Below are 26,761 nucleotides of genomic sequence, written 5' to 3'. Positions count from 1 at the left end.
TTTGTTGTAACCAGATTTATTTTTATTTAATAAAAAAGCTAAACAAAGTATGTATGTATAATACTTGCACCTTTTTTTTTAATATTCGATTTCATTTTTGTTGACAAATATCCGCGAGATAATCTTATTCGTTCTATCAACAGTATCGAGATTCAGCCGAGATTTATTCGGGGCGGAAAAAATATCGTATAAAAGATTTTCATATAAAGTTTCGCCCATATCTTCAAGTTCCGACAGCTGTGAAACTGGATACTCGAAAAATATGGAACTGGATACTCGAGAAAAGAGGCTTTGTGTATAAAAAGATACAAATTTTACTGAACGTCCTGCCAGAAATTGCAAATGTTTCCAGTGAGTGGATTCGCGTGAAAAAGTAAAAGGAGTTTTAGTTTAATCCTAAGCAAATTTACAACGACTAGTTTTTTAAATCACAAGCAATTCATCCTACACAAATACACAATATAATTTTAAGGCTAATGTGTATATAAACACATAGTATTAATGCATAGTGAAATGTATCATTTTACTTTCACCGCCGAATGTCGATTGGGAAGATTTGTGTAACATGATTGGCCATATTTTTGCTTAAATGTGAAGATTTGTTTATTTATATTAGTCCAGAGGTTCCCAAACAGTGTACGTGGCACACTGGTGTGCCCTGAAGTCCCTGTCGGTATGCCGTAAAATTTTACCGTCTTTTTTACTATTATTTACTTTTTAATTCGCCATGTTAATAACTTTTACCGACTATTTTTTATTAAATAAAACTTCTGTTCCACGCTGGTCTGCTGTTTCAATAGTTCAACATTCGACCAACAGAATGCGGTAGCAGCAGTATGGTATGCAGACGTGCGTTAGTTCAACATATTGCCGCTTGGAGCGATAGCGTTTAAAGACACTCATATCTAGAGATGAACATCGTTGGAAAAACCATCGATTAAAGATGGAACCGTAGCATAGATGGCAATACAACATCGAGCCTAAACATCGATGTTTTCCATTGTTGACCTTGAACTCAATACAACAGACAATAGAATTAAAATTATGTTAAAATATTATTATTTTTACAATGTCACAATCTCCTAAAAAACAAATAGAATGTTAATAGAAGTTAATTATTCCTTTATTAAAATTCCTTTAGTTATAAATGTCTCTAATAGAGGGTTATGATCGCAGGTTATAAAATTTTTGTTGCACATTGTCACTGTTGATCGTAAAACTAACTCATATCTCACACAGACAGTTGTTGGCCAAACCTCAAACTATCAAGTCCCGTATGGTTTCTTTGCACGTTGTAGTCAGAGTTAGGCTAGTAATTAGGAGTGAATTACCTAGCGCTAGTGCGAGTACCAGTTCAAGTGAACGTAATGAACATCTGACTGATGATGAAAACATTTTGAAGTGTACACCTGCGAAACACAAACGGATTGACAATAGTGATTGTGTAAATGTAAAGTGAATTGTTCGTGGGTACCATGAAAACTATTTATCGTTCGGTTTCACGTCATCTGGTGGTGAACAGCCTAAACCTCGATGCTTAATATGTGGAGAAAAGCTGTCCAACGAAGTTATGGTGCCAAGTAAGTTAAACAGACACCTATTCACATTCATTTATGGCTGAAAAACCTTTTGAATATTTTAAAAGGCTTTTGTCAAATCAGTCTACTTAGGCTTCCACTGTTAAAAAACTTTTATCTGTGTCGAAAAGCACAAGAAGCCAGTTACGCTGTGGCTGAGTTGATTGCAAAAAATATGAAATCTCATACAACTGCCGAGACGACTATTTTGACAGCATACTGTAAAATTGCTAAAATTAGGTTTGGTGAAGAATGTGAAAAAGGGGTTAAAAAAATACCATTACCTAATAATACGATAAAAAGACGTATCGAGGATATGTCTAAGGATGTTAAAACCCAAGTTAATGAAAAACTCCAAACACGTGACTTTTTTACCCTTTAAGTTGACAAATTTGTCGTAATAGAACAGTATATTTATTTTGTAAAAACCTCCCTGAAATTGCAACAGGACTAGACATTTCTTAATTCTTATTCTTCAAGTGCCATCTTCGTTCCGAAGGTTGACGATCATCAGGGCTATACGTATTTTCGAAACTGCTAACCGAAACAATTCGTTGCTGCTACAGCTATACCATTCCCGTAGATTCTTTAGCCAGGAGTTTCGTCTTCTTCGTATGGACCTTTTTCCTGCTATTTTCCCTTGCATAATTATTCGAAGCAGTTCATATCTTTCGCCTCTTGTAATGTGTCCCAAGTATTGCAGTTGTCGTTTTTTAATCGTAAATATGACTTCCTTTTCTTTATTCATTCTTCTCAAGACCTCTACATTTGTGACTCTCTCGGTCCATGATATTCTCAGGATTCTGCGATACATCCACAGTTCAAATGCCTCTAATTTTTTGGTATCAATCTTTTTCAACGTCCATGACTCCATTCCGTAGAACAGCACAGAAAGTACGTAACATCTCATCAGGCGAAGTTTCATTTCAAGGCTCAAATCTCTTCCGCAGAACACTCTCTTCATTTTAGTGAATATGGATCTGGCTTTTTCTATTCTTATTTTGATTTCTGCTGAGCTATCGTTGTCTTCATTTATAAATGTGCCTAAATATTTGTATTTGCTAACTCGATCGATAATTTCATTTTGTAAATATAAATTTTGGACATTTTGTGTTGATTTCAATATTACCATAAATTTAGTTTTCTTTATGTTCAAAGATCCATAGTCCATATTCATCCAAAGTCCATATTCTTCGCTGCAGTCTGCTATCTTATTCACCAATGTCTGTAGCTCTTCAAGTGTTTCTGCGATCAGAACGGTGTCGTCGGCAAATCTCAGAGTGTTTAATCTAACACCATTTATTTTAATACCTACGGATTGCTCAGAGACTGTTCTATTCATTACGTCTTCGGAATAGAGATTAAACAGGGTTGGTGACAGTATACACCCTTGTCTCACACCTCGCTTTATTTCAATTTCTTCAGTGGTATTATTCTCTACTCTCACTACTGCTTTCTGATTGTAGTACATATTTGCTATTAGTCGGATGTCTCGTTTATCTAAATTCTTTTCTGTCAGGAGTCTTATTAGTTGATCATGCCGCACTTTATCAAAGGCCTTGTTGTAATCTATGAAACACATGAATACATCTTGATTTATGTCAAGACATCTTTGAGATATAACGTTCAGTGCAAACAACGCCTCTCTTGTTCCAAGTCCATTTCGGAATCCAAACTGGGTATTATTGATTTTTTAATTAATGAACAGTTATTTTATCATTGCTGGTTTGTCTTGGCTGTCTTGTTTGAGTGTTTGCACAGACGTTTGCCCTGCGATGGTAGGACACTTAACAGGGTTTCTGATTTTATTCCAAAAGAAAAATCCAAATATTATTTTCACACATTATTTCTTACACAAAAAAGTACTTGTGGCTGTCATTCATGCCTGAACTGAATGACGTTTTGCAAACTGTTGTGAAAATGGTGAACTACATCAAAAGTAGGCCTTTAAAAGCTTGCTGATTTAACAGTTTGTATTCTGTTATGGATTCTGAGCATACTCAGCTATTGTTGCGTACATATATCTAACGGACGTGTCCTTTAAAGATTCTATGAATTTAAAAAGGTGCTGTCAGTATTTTTTACTGGTGAACAGACTGAACATGCTAATTTCCTTAGTGATGACGCCTGGTGCACTAAAGTTGTGATTTTGGCAGATATTTTTGAAAAATTGTATGTTTTAAATAAGGGCATTCAGGGTAATCAGAAAACATCCTCACCTCTACTAATAAAATCAGTCATTTCCAGCAAAAGCTAATGGGAATAAAGAAAGTTAAAAATTAAGCCACGTGGGACATGTTTCAGTTAACAAACAATTGCAATCTAGAATCAAATATGTCAGACCTTTTTTTGAAAAGTCTTAGCTGTCAGAAAAGTCAGTAAGCTGAATGACAATACCAAAAAGTATTTTCCCTACTTCGATATGTCATCAATTGATTGGGTCAGAAATCCATACATCGAGTCGGCTTATGACACTACTCATAAAGAGGGTGAACTGATAGATATAAAAAACGACCGTGGACTTGAACGTAAGTACAGTAAACGAGTTGAAGAAGCAGATGCTCAGTCAAAACTGAAGAAAATCAAAGTTAATGTAGATGTTGCATCATTTTGAATTCCCCTCTTCAATGAATATCCACTGGTCACAAAGAAAGCTATCAGTGTCGAAGCCTTTAAAAAAGGTAAAAAGTCAAAAAAAAATTATAGTAGAATGAAACCTATTGGAAAAGAAAAAAAATATGATAAAAATGGAAGAAAAAATAAATTCAACTCCATCCGAGGTCGGGAAGTGGGAGGGGGTGAGTTTTTAAGGGTAAAAATCGGTTTATCGCAATTTTCGGCAAAACTACAAGCACTATGGAAAAAAGTTAAATAGCAAAGTTGTAGATAATAAAAAGATCTACAACTTTTGTATTTACACTTTTTTCACATAACCTCAAAATTTTTGTGGAAAATTCAAAAAACTAAGTTTTTGATTTTTTATTTTTATCTTTTACAAAAAAAAATTGTTTACGAAATTTAGTGAAAACTTGCCTCAGTATGTACCAAACACACTGTAATTTTTTGAAATTAAACAATTTATTTTTTTACCTGATATTGATTTAATCTCGAAAAACCACCCTAATTATCAATAGAAAATTCACGCGTCAAAATATTAGCTTTTTTAAAAACGTCGGTGGGCTTTTTGTTCGTTGAAATCTCTACAATATATCAGGTAAACAAATAAATTTTTAAATTTTAAAAAATTACAGTGTGTTTGGTACATACTAAGGCAAGTTTTCACCAAATTTCGTAAAAATGTTTTTTTTTTGTAAAAGATAAAAATAAAAAATCAAAAACTTAGTTTTTTGAATTTTCCACAAAAATTGTGAGGTTATGTGAAAAAAGTGTAAATGCAAAAGTTGTAGATCTGTTTATTGCCTACAACTTTGCTATTTAACTTTTTTCCATAGCACTTGTAGTTTCGCAGAAAATTGCGATAAACCGATTTTTACCCTTAAAAACTCACCCCCTTCCACTTCCCGACCTCGGATAGAGTAGAATTTACTTTTTCTTCCATTTTTAGCATATTCTCTTACTTTTCCAATATATTTCATTTGACTATAACTTTTTTTGGTTTCAAAAATTATCGACCCTGGTCTAATATGTTTGTAAGTGCATTAAAATTTTGTTTCCATAATGAGCACAGTATTAACTCAAGAAATATTGTTTTAAATTACATTTTTTAAGAAAGTAACATAGTAAATAAATCACATAAGAATACATTATGATTGTACTTATTATAGAGATTATTTATCCAAGTGTGCCGTGTCTGATCGAGTTTTTAAGTTAGTGTGCCTCAAGATAAAGAAAGGGTGGGAACTGCTGTATTAGTTAATTCCTTTGTATTTAATATATAATTTAACAATACTCTGTAAGTGATAGTACACATAAAGAATATGTTTAATGTTATTTGTGTATTAAGATTCATTTAATTGAAAATTTACTTAAAAGTCGGTCAAGTAAATGGCAAACAAAAGTTTTTTTCTATTATATTGGTATAATAATTTAATGTATATCATCAATTAGTCATATAATCATTATAAAGCATTTTATAAAACGCAAGAAAGAAATATAAAAGTTTAATACTAAATCACAGTTATCATATAAATCCAATTCAATTACAAATCATTTACTATTAATGCACACTACACACCTGCCATGCAATCTTCTAATCGGTGCTGGATCGGAAAGAAACGAGTACATATGTCATGCTCGCTTTCTCCTCTTTTCCGCTTGTACATTATGCTATATTGCTAGCCAAATAAATTAATTTTAAAAGCTTTTCTTGTAGATAGTAAATAAAAAGAAAGTTTTAAAAAGAAAAATGAATTTATTATCGTGTTAAAGTAATCTTAGTGTTACTAAAACAAACTTAAACGACTACGATAAACGTTCCGCAGCAAGGATACGAATAGTCTGCAATGTTGGTGTATAATCGGAGACAATACCTCTGTCATAAAGCCGTCCTGCTTATACTTTATGGCGTATAACTATAGATAGAAGAAGAAAACCACCTAAATCCAACATAAGCTGCTAAAATCATCAGAAGGCTAAAAGAAAACAGAGCACCAGGATCGGAAGACATCCACATCATCGCACTTAAGGAACTAACGAAGAAAATGATTTTGATCAGATTTTGCCTAGAAAATGCGCATTTTCCAAACAACTGGAAACATGTAAAATTCATCCCTCTACTACAACCAAGGAAGGATGGAAGAAAACCGGAAAACTACAGGTGAATATTCCTCCTAGAATCATTAGGAAAATTATTGGAGAAAATCATCTATGGAAGACTGATGAAACATGTAGAAAAAAGAAGAATCTTCCAAGAAGACCAATTTGGATTCAAAAGAGGAAGAAACTCTGAACTACAGCTCGCAAGGCTTGTCAGCGATACAAAGATCCGCTTCAACAGAAACCAGGAAACTGGAATGGCCATTCTCGACATTGAAAAGGCGTGCGTCTGGAAAAAAAGCCCTCATACACAAGATGGACAGAGCTAGATTTCCTCATTATTTAGTAAATATATGTGATTCATATTTAACTAATAGAACTTTTCAAGTTTCAGCGGATCAAAAGGCGTCCAAGATGAAAGATGTTCAAGAAGGAATGCTTCAAGGCAGTATCATATCGCCTAATTTATACAATATTTTTGTTTCAGGTTTACCAACAGATGCAAGAACAAATATAGTACTATATGCAGACGACTAAGCAATCTACACATCAGAAAAAGAGAATAGAAGCATTACCCAGATGTTAGAAAACCACTTGAAGAGGATTTCAGAATTTACGGACAAATGAAAAATCAAGATTAATGCTGAGAAGACGCAATTCATCAGCTTCGCACAGCAGACCAGCCCACCAGTAGCCGACCTTATGATGAGAGGAAACTTCATCCACTCGCAACCATAAGTCAACTACCTAGAAATCCACGTCGACAGAAGATTTAACTTCACGAAGCACGTTCAAGAAACCAAGGTAAAAGCAACTATAGCTAAAAAACTAATACTCCCTTATATTTCCAGGATAAGTCCTCTAATCAGTTCAGGCCAAGAAGATTCGATTATACCAGGACTACGTTAGGGCGGTAATGTTGTATGCAGTTCCAGTATGGAGTTCTATTGCAGAAACCAACTGCAGGAAGCTGGACCGGTCAGAGATGTCATGTTATCGACTAATCGATAAACGTTTTAGTAAAGGCAATAAACGTTTTTATTTTTTATTTAATTTTTATTTTTTATTTTATTTATGGCGTATTTACTTATCATAAGGCTGTATGACAGATGTGTTCAACTTTAAACTTACCAACCGATAAGGATCTAGAAGGTAATAAGTGTTAATGTTTTGTGACAATGTGTACTTTCATCATCCGTACTACTCAAAAATAGTATTTCACAATTTCCCCTACAGTTTGTTATAAGACTTATAACACCCAATGCAAACATAAAATTATTTAATTTCCAATAGATACTTACTGTTTGGTACATTCGTAGAAAATTATGGTATTCTTACAAGCTTTGATAATATATTTAGTAAAACTTTGGTATATTATTCGTTATGTTAAGAAATGCATGATAAAAAAATGTTATCTTTGGATAAAATATCTTATTACTTAATTTCTATTTTACTAAGCGGTAATACAAATAGTCATACTAAACTAACAATAGATATATCATACACATGCAACTATAGAGATATCCAGATAGATCCTAATTGGAAATTTCTCAACGATTGGTGTTGGTACCTTGAAAATGAACGATTATGTCATATTTTTTGAGAAGCTTTATGAACAAAATTAAAACAAAAATATATAAAATGGCCAAATTATTCTATGGAATTATTGTACCAACTTCTCATCGAAAACATTTAAATATTCACTTCCTACTCTAATTAGGATTTATATGGATACCTTTATATTAAAATTAATATTGAAGAATGTGCTTTAGTTAATAGTTGAATAATTTAAATAAATTAATATTCATAAAATTATGTAAAATAAGAAATTAAAAAGTAAAATCTTTATAATGGGAATTATCTATAAAGGCCAAAAAAAAATAATGATAGTTCTCTGGTACAACTAAAAATCTTTTGTCGAATGGCAATGAAGATTCATCGTAAATATTTTTACACCAACGCCAATACCACCAATTCGTTTAATTATTTATTAAAAATAAAGTTTATTCATTTAGCAAATTCCCATCTGTAAACATGAGTACGTGTTGATATTCGCCCTCTCATTCGTCAAGAGGCTATTAAATGTAATTTATTGCCTTAATACAGACGAATTCTCATGTTACAGATCCAAACTTGCCAGTCTGTTTAAATTCAAATTGTAGCGTGTTACTTTTTTTTTTCAAAATGTTTACTTTGTTATGTATCTCTCAGTTAATGAATATTTTATTTTAGCACATTGTCCTTCAATGAAACAATAAATTTTGCTCACAGTGATTAAATTGCAAGAAAGTTTGGCTTTCACGTGCGTTTGTTGACGGATGGGAATATGTAAAACGAATGTAGTTTAGTAATCAGTTTCGATTTATCATCGGAATCTGGACCTTAACACGTAATTACACGTAAGCGCGGCAACTTGCCGCAATTCCAGAAATTCTTAAAATAATTCTATTGTTCGCACAAAAGAAGAGTGGCGGTGCTGACTATTCCTCTTCCCACTCCTATACAGTACGCTCGCAGGTCAAACTAGTCTGCCGTTATCCGTTGAAGAAATATATCGTGTTGTTTGAGTATTTTGCTAGCAGGCGTGTTATAGCTAATAGGCGTGTTCTTATGTACTGAAACAATTGATTTTTACTAGATATATAATTAATTTAATTTTACTTTATTTAGGTGTGCGATTGAGACGCCTATATGATTCTGCCTCGGACTGTACTTCATACCAGTTAGGTGACGATTTATCTGATTATTGTGATGCCGATAAAGCAGAAATAATAAATCATGCAGAACTCGATAGCGACTCAGAAGAGAGTTTTGCAGAAGAAATTTCGCAGGTTCAGAATATCACCAATGAGAATGTCGATCAACCTTCGCAGCTATCTATTAAACCTCCTCTTGATCTTTCATTATCTTATCGACAGAAATCAATGCCTCGTGAACCAAGTTTTAGCAGCACAACATACATCGGTAGAGATATACTCAATCCAACCATATGGTCGAGAATATCTCAGAAAACGTTATCCAACACTGAAAGACTAACTTGGTAACTCAACTTCCGGGTCCAGCAAGGAAAGCCAAACAAAGAAAAATTAAAATAGATTAACGAGACCTAAGGAGGTCGAAATACGTATCAGCGGTTGTCGCTGCACTGTATCAAAACAAAAATTTAATACCGTCATTCTGTTTTGTTATTTTCTTCGTTTGAAGTACCAGAAACTAAATTCACTACGAATTTTGACCAGGATGAACGGCTTGTGGAATGCAATTTTAGATTCCCTTGCCGAGTAATTTATCCAGCTGTTTGTTTCGCAAATTTTAGGAAACACAGTGGTTAAGATTTGAATTCGGTTTCGCTAAGTAGAAATCGTTTGATTTCTCTTTTTGTTTTTAGATGGCGTAGTTATGTCCGTATATAGTTATTTTAATAACTATTGTTTAGGACGGGAGAGATTTTTGTTTTGGTTCAGAGCAGTAACTATACCGTTCTGACGAGACCCAAGGAGGTCGAAATACGTATCAGCGGTTGTCGCTGCACTGTATCAAAACAAAAATCTAATACTGTCATTCTGTTTTGTTATTTACTTCCTTTGAAGTACCAGAAACTAAATTCACTACGAATTGTGACCAGGATGAACGGCTTGTGGAATGCAATTTTAGATTCCCTTGCCGAGTAATTTATCCAGCTGTTTGTTTCGCAAATTTTAGGAAACACAGTGGTTAAGATTTGAATTCGGTTTCGCTAAGTAGAAATCGTTTGATTTCTCTTTTTGTTTAAAATAGATTGTTGGCGTTTATTTTTTCCTGATTACCTAATTGAAAAACTAGTTACCTATACAAATATAAAAATTAGACAAGTCCAAAGTAACTATAGTCGTATCAGAGATGCAAGAGAAACGGATTTTGTTGAGATGCAAGACTAGTTGGGTTGCTGTATTTAAGTGGAGTTTGTCAATCTGCTAAACAAAATGTTCTCGATTTATGGAAAAGTGATGGATTGGGTGTAGAAATGTTCTGACTCAACATGAGCGTAAACCGATTCAGATTTCTGTTACAAGTGCTCCGTTTCGACGACGTTAGCAGTGAAGATAGGCAACGACGACGTTTATTGGACAAATTATACTGTTTCAGGGAATTCTTTGAATACTGTTCATGACACTGTCAAGAAAACTACAGTCAATATGCATTTGTTACTATAGACAAAATGCTTCAAAATTTCAGAGGAAAATGCAGTTTTAGGGTGTATATGCCAAAAAACCCGGAAAATTTGGCATTCAAATTTGGGCTTTGACCGACTCGAAGACATTTTATACATCGAAATTAGAGGTTTTCATACCAAACCAGATACATGGACGTTTTAAATTAAATGATTCTACGAATAAATTGGTGAGTAAAGAGTTTCGGGAATAGAAACTACTAGAAGAAATGTAACATGTGACAATTATTTTACTTCGCTACCAGTTGCTCGTGATCTGAAAAAGTGCCTTTCAATTGTTGGTAATAACTAAGTATACTAAAAAATAAGAGAGAAATTCCACGGGAATTGGTTACTGAAGATAAAGAAAACAAAAAACCAGTAAAAAGTACCATGTTTGCCTTTACTAAAGTGAAACTTTACCTTTACTAGTGAAACTCTAGTTTCTTATAAACCAAAGACTAACAAACTCATTCTTTTAGTTTCAACTCTACACAATACCGACGAAATTAATGAGAATTCTGGAGAAGAATACTGTTTTTTGTATAAAACTTACTCATTACTGTTGTCTGTACAAAGAATAGACTAAAGCCGCGTTTACACGATGACAATTGGCGACACAATTGTCATTGGACAATTGTCATCAAGTGGTTGCGGATTGTCGGAGGCCAGTCCAGTTGAACGAGAAGATGTTTATACGGGGCCAACTATTGCCATGGCAGTAGACAGCTAAAACATGGCTAACTGCTTGTCATCTGTAGTGTCCGGTGGGAGAACTGGCAAAAAACAAGACAGCACTACTGGCCTACACCGTTCACACGGCGCCAATTGTTGCGACAATTGAGATTTAGAGTGGTAGCGGGGCTCACTTGGCGCAGCTCATTGAGCCTACTCCCGGAGACAACTGAATTTTGGGCCAATTAAGAAGGGCAGTTGGCAAGGCAATTGGCCTTAAGTGTTTAGACGAAGACAATAATTTCATGCCAGTCAGTTGTCTTCGGACAATTGTCTCGCCAATTGTCATCGTGTAAACGCGGCTTTACCTTTTAAAATATTGTTATTGTTATTAATTATTGTAGCCAGTGGAATAGAGTTGTATTTGACTGTCGCGGTGCCATCCAAGGCACAAACAAAGGGACGTCCAGGTGCGTTTCGTACCTTGCGCCTATAGTATAAGAGGCAAATTGCTGTAAGGCGTATACTTCCGTAAAAAACATGGCATGTAATGACGTGTTAAAAGTGCTTTACTTCTGTGGTTTATATATATTCTCTGGTTCTTTTTAATTATTTTGTATCTTTAATTGATTCTTGATTTGGAACTCACTTGAACTTATGAATAGAAATTAGAAATACTTAAATGTGATACTAATTTTTTCAAATTCTTCAATACATTTAGTCGAGACTGGTGCATCCAAAGCATGCGTATATATCTCTCAATCTTTCACTTACCTATGCCAAAAAGTCACACAACCTCCATCTTACATTTCCTAAATTATTGTCAAATAAGATCAACGATGATCTAGAGTATCACTGCGGTAAAAAATGTTGTTGTCGCCCGTAAATGGCAACATGGCTCGCGCGTATGTAATGTGTGGTTAAAAGGCTACGCACTAAAAAAAATTTTCAATATATAATAATAAAATATTGTTTTTGATTATTACGTTAATACTTTTTTGCATCTTGGTAACTTTTTAAGTAAGACTAAAGATAAACAATGAAATAATTTAATTCTTTTATCCCAATATGGTGACTGTTACCTAACGTAAACTTCTATGAATGATTTAGAAACTAAAAAAGGTTGTGAAAACTGGTTTAATTGACAAAATAGTTTTTATGTCATCTTTCCAGTTGACTTTAGCACTTACTATAGCTTTTAGTGCTAAAATACTGCTTTAAATAATTTACAAACAATGAGAAGCGAGAGAACAAACAAAGACAATGTTATAAAACCCCCCCTAGTGTTATTAAAAATAAAAAAAACTAAAAACGGCAAAGGTCAATGAAAATAGAAGTTACAACGATGTAACAAAGAATGCAAGATATGCATCATCGCAACAAGAAAAATAAACTGATATTACATTAAAAATAATATTGGAAAAGCTCACCAAGATCGATGACAAAATAACTCAAATCGATATCAGAGTTACCCGACTAGAGCATAGCGCTAAAGGAGCTATTCCGAAAATCGGAAATGGCTAAGGACCTCCGAATAATGGTGTGGAACGCAAATGGACTATTACAACATCAAATCGAGTTGCAAGCAGTACTAGGCATTAAGAAAATTGATCTGTGTCTCGTTTCTGAAACACACTTCACTAAACAGTCATATGTAAAATTTAGGGGGTATCGAGTATATTATACTGTACACCCAGATAATGCAGCTAAAGGAGGAAGCGCTATCATAATTAAAGATAACATCTTGCATCATGAGGAATTAATATATACAACTGAACACATACAAGCTACAACAGTCTGTGTGAAGATGAAAACACATGCCGTAAATATAAGTTCAATATATTGTCCTCCTAGACACTCCATTAAAAGAGAACAATATAAAGAGTTTTTGAACGCTTTGGGAAAAAAAACATCATCGGTGGTGACTTTAATGCAAAGAATACCCACTGGGGCTCTAGGTTAACTACAACTAAATATTGTCAGCTGTTAAGGAACAAAAGAGTGTAGTAATCTCTACTGGTAGACCAACATACTGGCATACCAATAGGAACAAAATTTCAGACCTGATAGATTTCTTTATTTACAAAAATATCTCAGCTAACTATCTAAATATCAATGACGGCTGGGACATGAACTCTGATCACTCACCAATAATTTTAACTATGAGTGATACGGTGATTAAAAAAAGTTCAATCCAACATTAATTAATAAAAAAAACTGACTGGGAGAGCTTCAAAATAAACCTTGAACACAAAATTAATCTTGCTGTGCCATTGAGAAATAAGAGGCAACTTTATGACGAATTAGAAGTTTTTATAAAAAATATCCAACAGGCAGCTTGGAAAAATACTTTCACAATAACTTCTAGAACAAAAGAGTACAACTAACCAAAAGAAATCAGAGAACTCATAGTAGAAAAAAGGAAGTTAAGAAAAAAATGGCAGCAATACAGAGCTCTACGAGACAAAACTAGTCTAAATAATGCTACACAAAAACTAAAAAGAGAGATACAGAATATAAAAAATTTAACCATTAATTCTTTTTCAAGTAATTTAACAGCTGACCAGAACACAGATTATTCGTTATAGAAGGCAACAAAAAGAATAAAGAGACCAATTATTCATTCTCCTCTTATCAAGTTGGAAAACGGCAACTGGGCTAGAAGAAACGGACAGAAAGCAGAACGATTTGCAGGTCAATTAGAAAGCACGTTCAAACTCAACAACAATGATGGTGAAAAACTGAGATGGGAAGTAGCATTCTAAACTGAAGAAAGAATAACGTTGACATAATTTAGAGAAGTATCAACAGAGATAAAAGAGAATATAAATCCTAAGATAGCTCCAGGATATGATCTCATAACAAGGGAACCATTAAAAAATCTACCAAGAAAAATCATAGTTAAGCTGACACACCTAATATATGCTGCTTTTAGATTGAGATATGTTCCAAGACTCTGGAAAGTAGCCGAAGTCATCATGATCGCCAAACCAGGTAAACCTCCTAATGAAGTGATATCCTATCGACCAATATCACTCCTTTCGGTAATGTCAAAACTATTTAAAAAACTTCTATTGAAAAGATTAAAACCTATAATAGAAAAAAAAACTTATACCAAATCATCAATTTGGCTTCAGAAATCAACATTCCACTATAGATCAAGTTCACAGAATAACGAATATAATAGAAAAAACATTAGAAGAAAATAAAGTCTGCTCTACAATCTTCTTGGCCGTAGCACAGGCGTTTGATAAAGTCTGACATGAGGATTTAAACTATAAACTAAGAACGTTTATGCCTAAACAGTATTCAGAAATCTTAAAATCATACATTGAGAATAGATATTTCAGAGTAAAACAAGAAGTGTACACCGACTTAAGGGAGATCAAAGCTGGCGTGCCACAAGAAAGTGTCTTAGGTCCGGTCCTGTACCTATTGTATACGTGTGACATTCCAGAGCTAAAACAAAACACTATTGCCACCTTCGCGGATGATACAGCCATACTAGCGATAGGAGACACTAGTGAAGAAGCGACTGACAAGTTGCAACTATTAGTAAATAAAATACATAACTGAACCAGAAAATGGCGAATAAAATTAAATGAGACTAAATTTGCACACATTAACTTTACAAATAAAAAAATAGAAAATTTTTCAGTTAGAATAAATGATACCAAAGTTCCTTATGCAACATCAGCAAAATACATTGTTATCATCCTGGACGCAAAGCTGCACTGGAAAGTCCATGTCAAAAAAAAGAGGGGAGCTTGATATTAGATATAAGAAATTGTATTGGCTGATTGAAAAAAATTCAACATTATCCATTCATAATAAATTATCCATTTACAAGCAAGTACTGAGGCCAGTATGGGTATATGGGTGCCAACTCTGGGGCTGTACCAAAGCTAGTAATCTACATATTATCCAGAGATTTCAAAACAAAGTACTGAGAAACATTGTTGATGCTCCTTGGTATATCCGTAACAGCAACCTCTACCAGAACCTGGGTATGGAAACTGTGATCGAAATAATAAAGAAAACAGCAACATGTCACGAGCAGAGGCTGCATAGTCATGTGAATGTCGAGGCAATCCAGCGTCTTGACAACACTGAACTAAAGAGAAGACTCATAAGGGCAAAACCATTTGAGTTAGTGTAAATGTGTAACAGTTTAGTGTAAAAAGCAGAGTATAGTGCTGTGAGGTTATTGCATGTTAGTTGTAGTGCATTATTTGATAGGTAAAATAAGAGTAAGTCATAGGGTAAGCCCTTAGATTTAAGTATTTGCTGTTTATTAAGTTAGGTCAGAAAATAACTGAAAATTGGTCATTTGTGACCAGGAAGTAGTATACAAACACCGCACAGGTGTTATACAAAAAAAATAATTTAACAGATTTGTTTGGTTCACTGTTTAAAGAATTTTTACGTATTTTCTATTCAGTAATATTTCGTAATTTTATTTTTTAGAATACTTGAAAATTTATACTACACAGTATGTAACATAATCCTAGCATAATTAAACAAATTGTGCTGTTTTGGCTTGTTTTTGTTAGTAAATTGCCTTTACACTTAATGAATTACCAAGAGTTAAGTATTTTAAGTAATACAAAATAAATATAAACGAGTACTGAAACCAAAATTACTATCATTTAAATCAGAAAATCTTGTAATAATCCCATAAAAATGCTAATACAATTCTTGTATGAATATTCGAATACATATTGTCATTAAGTGCCTCGGTCTATGGTCCAATAAGCACGTTGGTGCGTCACTATTAGAAAATCGACCTGGAAATTCCTAAAATATTATTTATAAATATTAGTGAATTTTAGGCCAAAAGTGAGTAAGGAGACGAGAAACACAAACACAGTACTGAGTTACAGGCTAGTTCGGCAAAACAGGTCTTATCAGATCTCCAATGAGTAAGGAATATGGAAGCGAATAGTCGTAGCTTGGCAAAATGCAGAAGAGAGCGACAAAACACGCGGCCCTGGCTGGGGTGAGAAGAGATGCCACCAAAGATATCGTATAAAAACAACCTTAAAAACACCCTCTCCTACGAATATCATTCATTTTAACGGATATCAAGTCATCATCCAGCCTCCATTTATCACGTCCACTGATGGACATAGTCCTCCCTTAAACTCATACATTCTCTGCGATTTTGTGCTCTTTGTTGGCAACAAAGGATATAAGTAAATGTGAGAAACTTTTCTCACACCAACACACACAATATTGAGTATAAAGGGTCCGTCAGGACTTTTATGCTGCCACTTAGGATTAGGATTAAAAAACTTAAAACGAGTATACTGGTTGCAACCGTAAGATAGTTCTTTAAGAATTATTTGGATATATATATATATATATATATATATATATATATATATATATATATATATATATATATATATATATATATATATATATCTGGAACACATCTTAAAACCTGATCAGGCAAACGTAGCTCCTAAGCTGATATTGGGCTTTCTTTCTCAAGACTTGATCCCAATAACTTTCTCTTAAAAGACCACTTTGAAATCTATAATCTACAAGTAGCTAGCTGCTAGTCACCAATCAACAGTAGGGTAGCTTCAGGTATACCCAGGTGATAGTAAGCAGTGACTGAAGATAATAAAGCAGAAGTTTCAATAACTCTGTTTTAATAATATAACTGTCAAACAGGAAAAACTCCTGAAAGTAAAAAGTTAGGTGGTAATTCTTCGTCAAAGTGAAAAAAATCTTTGAAAACTAACTTGGCTTTTTAAATCCTAAAAAATTTCTTCTGAGTTTCAGCTCATTTTTTTTTAATAATTTAACTAAAATAATTATGTTTCCTAAGCTTTACATTTAATAATAAACATTTAATTTAAATAAAACTAATAAATGTACATGTTTTAAATCTAATGAGCGATATTTTAGATACACAGTTTTGATTGATGCATACTTTGATAAAAATATGATATTTTGGAATCTACTGCATTTATTATTATTTACTGATATTTTATTACACAAATATTACATAATCTATATAAAGCAATTTCAATTTAATAGTAATTTTGATTTGAGATAGGGATGATTTACAAGGCACAGCAAATGTTTTATAAAATATTAAATCATTATACATAATAGTACACGATCCTTTAAACTTGTATACAGTTTTTTGTGGTAAATCTTTTGCGGTTTGCGGAATGTGGCATACCGGTTTAAATGAAAAAACATTTGGAAAACATGAAGAAAGAAAGGTATGTCCCACTGTCGTCCTCTTGGATTTACGATATGCGTTTTCTATAGAACTGGAGCATATATTGAAACATTTCATAATACAGGTATCTAAAAACTGTTCTACTGATTCTACTCATATTCAACAAAGATTGCACAAGATGCATTTATATTAAATAGTATTGAAATACAGGATGTAAATAGACGACGTAAGCTGCAAGAATTGCATGAAGGGAGTTCCAGGAGATCAGCAAAAACAAGCGACATGCAAATATCTTATTAATTTAAGTAATAATGCTGTTGAAAATGTCTGCTTTAAGGCATTTCTGAATATATTTCTTATTACAAGACAAAGAGTTATGACATTATTGACAATTATAAAAAGTACAAGTGTTATGTGTAATCAAAGTAACCAAAGTTACAGTATTAGTATAGCAATCGCCAATGTTCATTTTTCTTATTCAATTTTCTCAGTAGATACTTGATAGACCATTAAAAATGTGTGTGAAACAAAAGCCTCATTACATATTTACAACAAATTATAATAATTAGATAAATCGTAACCGAAATAAAGCTACCACAGAATTTCGCGGTTCCTGTAAATCCGGGTACACACGTGCCAGTAAATTGGAAAAGTAGCTGGCATGCCAGTAGCTCGCTTGCCTATATTGGCAAGGCGAAAAAGCAGGGTTGGTTTTTACACATGCCAGTGCTAGTAAACAATCGAGTGGTTTTCATCTGAAACTAAAGTACCTACTTGTTTTGTTATAAAAAGGTTTTGAGTTTCCAACAAAAAAAAAGGGGATCCATGGAGGGTTCATCATCATCATCATCAATCAGCCCTGAGTTGTCCATTGTTGAACATAGGCCTCCTCTAGACTTTTCCATCTGCTTCTGTTCTGCGCCTCTGTTATCCAATTGGTCACGATTCTTTTGAGGTCGTCGGTCCATCGAGTTAGGGGTCTTCCTCGGCTTCGCTTGTCAGCCCATGGTCTCCACTCAAGCAATTTTTTTGGCCAACTGTCGTCTTTCATTCTTGCAACATGTCCTGCCAATCTCCATTTTTGCCTTGTAATATGTTCGATAATGTCTTCCACTCCGGTTCGTCTACGAACTTCCTCGTTTCTTATTCTATTTCTTAAGCTTATTCCAAGCATTGATCTCTCCATCTTTCGTTGTGTCCTTCTCAATTTTTCGGCTGATGTTTTTGTGAGGACTGGTAGAACGCACTGGTTCATGAAGGGTATTCGGAATGAATTCAACAAGCAAATATTGTTGATAACTGCAGATATTGTTAGAAATTTAATATTGAATCCGAAGCGGAACTCAAAGAGGGAAAAATTTGGGTGAGAAATTGGATTGGTCGGCGAGAAAATCTTGAAGCAATTTTTTATTTTGGCCTTTATCTTCTTTATAGTAATATCTTCACCCATTTGCTCTTGAATTTTTGTGTAAGCATTGTCACGGACTATTCAATTTTTATATAGAGATGATTTAGAATTCAAAAGACACTCCAATTGTCTATATATAGAAATAAATTTGATGGTTTTTTCATCACCCTAACGAAACATTTTTAAATTAACAAGTTTTGAAAATAAAACGATTGATTTTTATCACCAACACAACAAATCTGACAATTTTCTGCTAGCTACTGATATGCCCGTAGCGGTAGGTCGCGTTCACACATGTCAGTGACACTCCCCACGCATGCGCTTGACTCTCACAGCATGCTACTAGCAAGAAAAATCAAATTCTTTGCGATTAGCTAGCATGCCAGTTAATGTACACACTTGCCAGTTTGGGGACAGTAGCTGGTGATTGCTAGGTCCTGGTATGCCTTTGTGTTAGTAACAGGCATGTGTATTCCCGGCTTAAAATTGGTCAAGGTGGAGATTAGCGACTTTAATAATGGACGACTTAATTTTGCATTTGTTAACAACAGATACTGTGAAATTGTTGACAAAAATTTGGGACAAGGGAGTGGAGATCCTTTTCTAAAATTTGGTTTTGCTCTGAGAGAGTGATAAATCTAGTTTATTAGATCTATCTTAAAGAAGATTTACTGCAATTTGTAGAAGGTTAGATCTAGTAGGAATAGATATAACATCGCAGTAAATGATTAGGTCATCAGCGTATTGAATATATTTTATAAAAGCAAGAAAAGACCTGCATGATCATTGATTGCAAGAATGAATGAAGATGAACTTCAGCGACACTCTGATTTTCAAAAACAATTGAGGAGAAAGCTCACCGTTAATAAAGACTTTAAAGGTTTTTACATTTAAAAAGTAGGTATTTTTACAAATGAAAAAATTTTAACATCTAAATTGTATTAGGAAAGTTTGTCATTTATTGCGTTAGAAAACATTGTTGATCGAGGTAATTTATGTAAATCAGATTAGATTTTGTAAAGACTATTTATACCCTGTACACAATTTTAACCCGCAAAACACATCAACATTTGCTATGTCTTTACTCACCTTAACAAATAATAATTATTGCTTAATCCTTCTTTACGAATGTGCTTCCGAGTACCGTTTCAAAGATTATGCCCTACTCTGCATTGCAGATCCACATCAGAGAAATTCCTCTTCTAGGAAAAAGGAACATGTCACTAAATTAAATTACTGAGGAGTAGAGCAAATAAATTAAATACTACGTATGCGTAAATAATAATTAGGTTCTGAAGGGAGGCGCTTTGGTCATTATATCATACCAGCGCTCTACAGACGAGCCAGAGAAAATTGCATTTTAATATATGGCTTTATTTATATATTCGTAGGCACGTATAGTGTGTTTGGTTTTGGTTGTTAAATATCATTTTAAATTATACATATGTGTCATTATAGTTTTATGGACAAAAGTAAATTATTTATTATAATACGAAAATTTTTTATATGTTTTTAATATCATTTTGGAAAAAATCACATAAAATATAGTCATGTCGCTGGCTCAATATTATAAGGTTAAATGTAACATTCTTTTCACCTTGTAACAAGGCCTTTCAATGTAACAAGGTTGTAGAAACCTATATATACGGCACACGACAAAAAAAATCCAACCCATAACACCCCAAATAAGAGTAATCAAGGCAAGCATAAAAAAATATCACATCATATTACATAAAAAATATCATATTAAAGTGTCATTCATCGACCATGTAACTTATGTATATTCTGCTTCAAAAGAACCTTGTTTTCTTTTTTGTTTTGACATTACTTGAGAAACTGGCGACTAGATGTGTTAAAAGAAACAAGACATATCTATCGTAAGATTTTCTGCAGCTACATTACTTCGATCACTTAAAGTTAATGTTTCGTAGTGTGGACTTTTATGAGGAAGTGCTAGTTTTGAATAGCGTTTATATGATAGTTAAAGCATTATCTCGTTGCTACAATTAGCAGGTGGGGGCAAGGCAAGCTGTGTTGCGACAAAGTTTCGATTGTGTAGATAACATTTATAACGATTAACAAAAGGTTTCGTTATGGAGTACAAAGTGCAAAAACCTATCCAAGCGCAGATGCAGATACGGATCATAATCTATTACTAGCAAACGTCAACATTAAACTCAGGAAACCGGAGAAAAAAGTTGAAACCACCAAAATTAACATCAAAAACCTAAAAGACGACAACTGCCAACAGCAACTAAACGCAGAGATAAATAAATTAACTGAAGGAAGCGTTGAATGGGCAGATATGAAAAAAGCCATACTAAAAGCGGGAAAGGAGGCCCTAGGCGAAGAAGAGAAAACTACTAAAAAAGACTGGATGACACCGGAAATAGTTGAGTTAATAACTGAAAAAAGGAAATACAAAAATAAAGATGAAAATAAATATAAAACCATCAAGAATAAAATCAAATATGAAATCAGAAAGGCTAAGGAGGAATGGATGAACAAAGAATGCCAGGAATTGGAAGAACTCAGCAACAAACATGACACCTCAAACTTACATAAAAAAATGAAAGAACTTACAGGCAACACCAGACAAAGAAGAACACTCATAACAAGAGATAATAATGGAGAAATACTTACTGAAGAAAGCAAAATAAAGGAAGTATGGGAACAATATATAATTCATCTGTTCCATGACGAGAGAGAAAATGAACAAGATATAGGTGAAGAAAAACAATACCTACAAATTTTACCCTCAGAAGTAACGAATGCCCTACAGAATGGAAAACAAGGAAAAGCACCAGGTCCTGATCAAATTCCAGTTGAATTGTTAAAAGCCTTAGATGACGGTAATATAAAGAGACTCACCCGAATTCTCAACCACATATATGTAGAGGGCAACATCCCGGAAGAATGGCTTAAATCGATATTTTTACCTCTACCAAAAAACAACAATCCCAAATCATGTAATGACTATAGATTGATAAGCCTAATGTGCCACCCTTTAAAGATTCTCTTGAAAATTGTTCAAAACCGAATTTATAAGAAATGTGAGGAGCAGATAGATGAAACTCAGTTTGGCTTTAGAGGAGGCATGGGTACAAGAGAGGCATTATTTGCGTTGACGGTACTCTTGCAGAAATGTCGGAAATATAACAAGAGTGCATATATATACTTCATAGACTTTAGGAAGACCTTTGACCGAGTGCAGCATATGAAGTTAATAGATGAATTAAAAAACATCAATTTAGACAAAAAAGACATTGAGTTTATTAAGGCTATATACTGGAACCAGAAAGCAGTAGTAAAGGTGAACGATATAGAAACAAATAATATACCGATTGCGAGAGGGGTTAGGCAAGGATGCGTCTTGTCTCCGACGCTTTTCAACGTGTACTCACAGGTCATATTCAGAAAAGCGTTATGGGAAAGAAAAGAGGGAATAAGAATTGTGGAGAAATCATAAACACCATGAGATTTGCAGATGACACGGTAATTATGGATGAGAGTATAGAAGAACTACAAACTTTACTAGATGCAATAAATAGTGAATGCATTTAAATGGGACTTGACATCAACACAGATAAGACCAAATTTTTGATAGTATCAAGGAGTCCAATAAATAATAAACAACTAACTCTTGGTGGACAGCAAATAGAGAGAGTGGCAAAATATAAATATCTGGGAGCTTACATCAACACAGAATTAAAACCAGACCAAGAGATCCGGGTACGAATAGAAATGGCAAGGGCAGCGTTCTTAAAATTCAAGCAATTGTTCTGTGACAAAAATCTGAATACTGCGCTGAGACTGAGGTTTGTTGAATGTTACGTCTGGTCGCAACTATTGTACGGGGTAGAAACATGGACACTAAAAGCGCAAATAGTTAAGAAGATTGAAGCCTTTGAACTTTGGATATACCGGAGAATGTTGAGAATTCCATGGACTGCCAGGGTCACCAATGAGGAAGTGCTGAGAAGGATGGGTCGACACAAAAAATTGTTGAGAACGATAAAAGTACGCAAGACTGCATACCTTGGACACATACTGAGAAGTAATAAATATAGTCTTCTGCAGGTCATCATGCAGGGTAGAGTCGATGGCAAAAAAAGAATTGGTAGAAAGAGGAAGTCATGGCTGCGAAATATTCGAGACTGGACAAATATGACTGTAGACGAATTATTCCACGTTGCAAAAGATAGAGAAGCTTTTAAAAATGTAGTCGCCAACCTCCGTTAATGGGGACGGCATAGGAAGAAGAAGAAGATAACATCTTAAGCGATACGAAAACAACTTAGTACATACGTTCCTTGTGGTGTAAGGAAGAACTCTGCTGGTTTGCTGCCACGTGTACCGCCAGCTGTCATTTGAAACATATGTAGCAGACTGGGGATCATGTCGCACTTGAAGATAAACCAGAAATGATCGTCGACTGTCATTTATCGTTTCTAGTTTCTCAAGAATATTGATGTTGAGGCTAACAAATCTTCCTTGTATTCTAATTTTATTATATTTTTTTTAATGCAAAAACCCTTTTGTAAAAAGGAACACATTAATTCTTTCTCTCGTGTTCCTTTATATTACTATAGAGCTGATACAGCTAGGCTAGGGAGTATCCGAATTCATCATTGAATGTGAAAAAAAATGTATAAATTATATAAAAGTTTTGCAGATGAAAAATAAGTACAACCAGTATTAGAATCTGCATATCGACAAATCTTCTGTAATAATTTTAACCTATATTTTCACATTCCCAAGAAGGATAGGTGCGATTTGTGCGAGGAGTATCGTTCACTGGAACGGGAGAAGAGGTGTTCTGATGAAAAACGTACCAAATTTCAGCAAAATATTGATAAAACCAATGCTGCTCGAGAAGAAAGAAATCGTAACAGAGTAGGACTCATTCCAGTGTTGTCTTTCGATCTCCAAAATATGCCAAGCTTACCAAAAGCAGAGGTAAGTAATTTTTTTTACAAATTTAAATTCAACATTTACAATCTGACTGCTCACTTTTCTGTTTCCAAGGATGGGTATTGTGCTCTTTGGACCGAGAAAATGATGGGAAGATCTGCTAATGACATCGCTAGTACGCTTTACAAAATATTAGAAAAAATGTTAGTTGATAATCCCAATTAAATCCAAATTTTAAAAAAATTACAATGAAATTTTTTACCTTTGGTCATTCATGTGTACAAGAAATCGATAATGCGCACAGATACATTGACCGCGTACTTTCGAAAGCCGAATATCATTCTCCAATTCCATTAATTCGACTTCTTCTTAAGGTAAACAGAAAAAAACCTTATAGAAATGCAAGCAAATGATTTTAAAAATTTCCAAGAAAGTGTAACACCTTATGTCCATTCTCGTGTACCCGTCTCTATATTTAGTGTTTTTAAGATGCCTTTGTAAACTATGAACCCTTATGAAATTTAAAATATCATATGTAGCACAGCCATAGGCAACTACTTTAACTGCTAACTTTCTTTTTCTTTATGGTTTTATACATGTGTCGAACTTTGGGCCTTGGTTGAGGCGACAGCAACAAGTTTAAAAGCATTTCATAAGGGGACTTTCAGAATAAGCCTTAAAATACCATCACTAGACAAAATACTAAACGTGAGTGTACTCTAAAAACTTACAAAGAAATACATACAAAAAAGAAGAAAAAAATCATGTGCACAGTTAAAATGTAGAAAATATGAATAGTTGGGAAAAAGTAAGACACATTTCTTAAGAAAAAATTTAGGATATGATGAACATCGTTATAAGATGACTATCCAGAATAAATAACTGCATTGCCATTGTCAGAATAATTCTAAACATGGGTATTGGGTGGGCACTGTAAAAATATCTTATTAATTTTTAAAGTTTTTCTAATTACTTAAAAAAACTACGTAGATCTTATTGATTTAATATTTCTTATTAGTTAAGCAGATTAGAAAAAACATTAAAAACTAATAAATGAATAAATCCTATAAAACAAAATGCCAATTAAAACTTTATAAAAATTCAAAAAATCGCTTCATAAAGAGATAATTAAAGTTTCCAGAAAGCCACTCTATCATATTTTTCAAGTAAAAGTATTTAAAAAGAGTTTCCGAATCTATTTAATTCCCTATAAAACCAATTTTCTACTTTTTTAGCTTTTAGTTAATTTAAGAAAATATTTGAATTGAAAACTTTTTAATTTTGAACTCCTATTGTGGCTAGAGAAAGGTTGAGATGATTATAGACCTGAAGCTTAGATTTTTGGTAACTAATTAAAAATATAGTTCTATTGAAAAATCACGTTTATATATTTCTATTATTACCTAACGAAATATTTATAACCAGGAACTTTCTATTTTTGTATTTAAATGTCAATTATAAATATTGATCATATTTTAACTGTTTTAGAACGTAGCAGCTGCACTTAAATTGGCGAGAAAAACAGTATACATAATATATGAAAAATAAAAGAAAAAAATCCTATGTTATCTTCCTTCGGGAAAAAACAGACCTCGTTTAAAAAAGAAAACTACTGATTTACCTGATTCGAAATACAATATAAATAATATGTACCAAAATAGTAAGTAAACCAAATTTTTGTTGAGAATTACGAGTAGGACTTAAATTGTTATAGCAATATATTGAAATAAATAACTTATTAGAGAAACATGTAATCCGTGAAGCGTTGATCAATCAGCTGCAGGCTAAAGAAATTGTTTCTATAAGTAAAACATCAAACAACAGGATAACATCGATGAAAGCTGGAAAAAACTCAAAAATAACATAATTAACGCAGCGACAGAATCACTTGGAAAAAGGAAAGTAACGAACACTGACATATAAAAAAAAACACCATGGTTTAGAGAAGAAGTGAAGACAAAATGTGAAGAAAAGAAGAAAGCCTTTTTACAATACAGAACACAACAAATACAACAGGCATACAACCACTAAAAATGAATCAGAAATGAAACGCATACTTTAGTTAGACAAATAAAAAAGGAACACTGGAAGAGTTTCTCAAAACAGATAAAACACGATTTTTACGGAACATAAAAATATGGAGAATGATCAGAGGATAAAGAAAAGAGATGAACGAACTAATAAAAACGAAACACATTCAGAAGGAAACATGGGTAGACTACCTTCGATCCCTATTTGCTAAAGCTGACGATAATAAACCACCAACACCAGAGGTGACGACAAACGAAGAAATAAATATTGAGGAGGAATACGTAAAGGAACCATTAAGGAAATTAATGTTTCGTGGACCATACAAAGGCATTTGACCAGATCAAATTACAAGACGTTATCCACTTACTGTCTGCAAAAGAGATACCTCTAGAATAATAAAAACGATCGAAAATATCTACCAAAAGAATACAATAAAAGTAAAAATAGAAGAAGGACTAACTGACCCTATTGAAGCTAGCAATGGGATAAGACAGGGAGATTCCCTAAGTCCTCTATTCTTCAACCTGATTATGCACGAAATAATAAAAAAGTAAGTGTAAAAACAACTTAAAATAATCTGCTATGCAGACGACACAATACAATCTCTCAAATTGAAGATGATTTACAACGTATGCTGCACCAATTTAATATAACCGCGAGAAAATTTAACATGTTAATTTCACCAAAACAGACAAAATGCATGGTTACAACAGCAAATTTACTAAGATGTAAATTGGAGCCAAATATCTAGCTAAGAAAAGCTCGAAACCGAAGTGGATGATGAAGTGAATTGAGCAAATAGAGACGCAGGCTGCCTAAATAAAACAATATGGAGAAATAAAAATATCGGGAAAAAAACGAAAGGCAGAATTTACAAAACAGTCATCAGACCAATAATGACATACGCGGCAAAAACAAGACCTGACACAGAGAGGACAAAAGGATGTTAGAAACAGCAGAGATGAAAACACTTAAAAAATTGATGCTAAGACACTATGGAACAGAGCTTGAAATACAGATATACGACGTAGATGCAAGGTGGAGAACAT

The sequence above is a fragment of the Diabrotica undecimpunctata genome, chromosome 9 (genome assembly GCF_040954645.1).
Source record: "Diabrotica undecimpunctata isolate CICGRU chromosome 9, icDiaUnde3, whole genome shotgun sequence".
NCBI classification, from domain to species: Eukaryota; Metazoa; Arthropoda; class Insecta; order Coleoptera; family Chrysomelidae; genus Diabrotica; species Diabrotica undecimpunctata.
Note: the sequence above shows the minus strand (reverse complement) of the source record.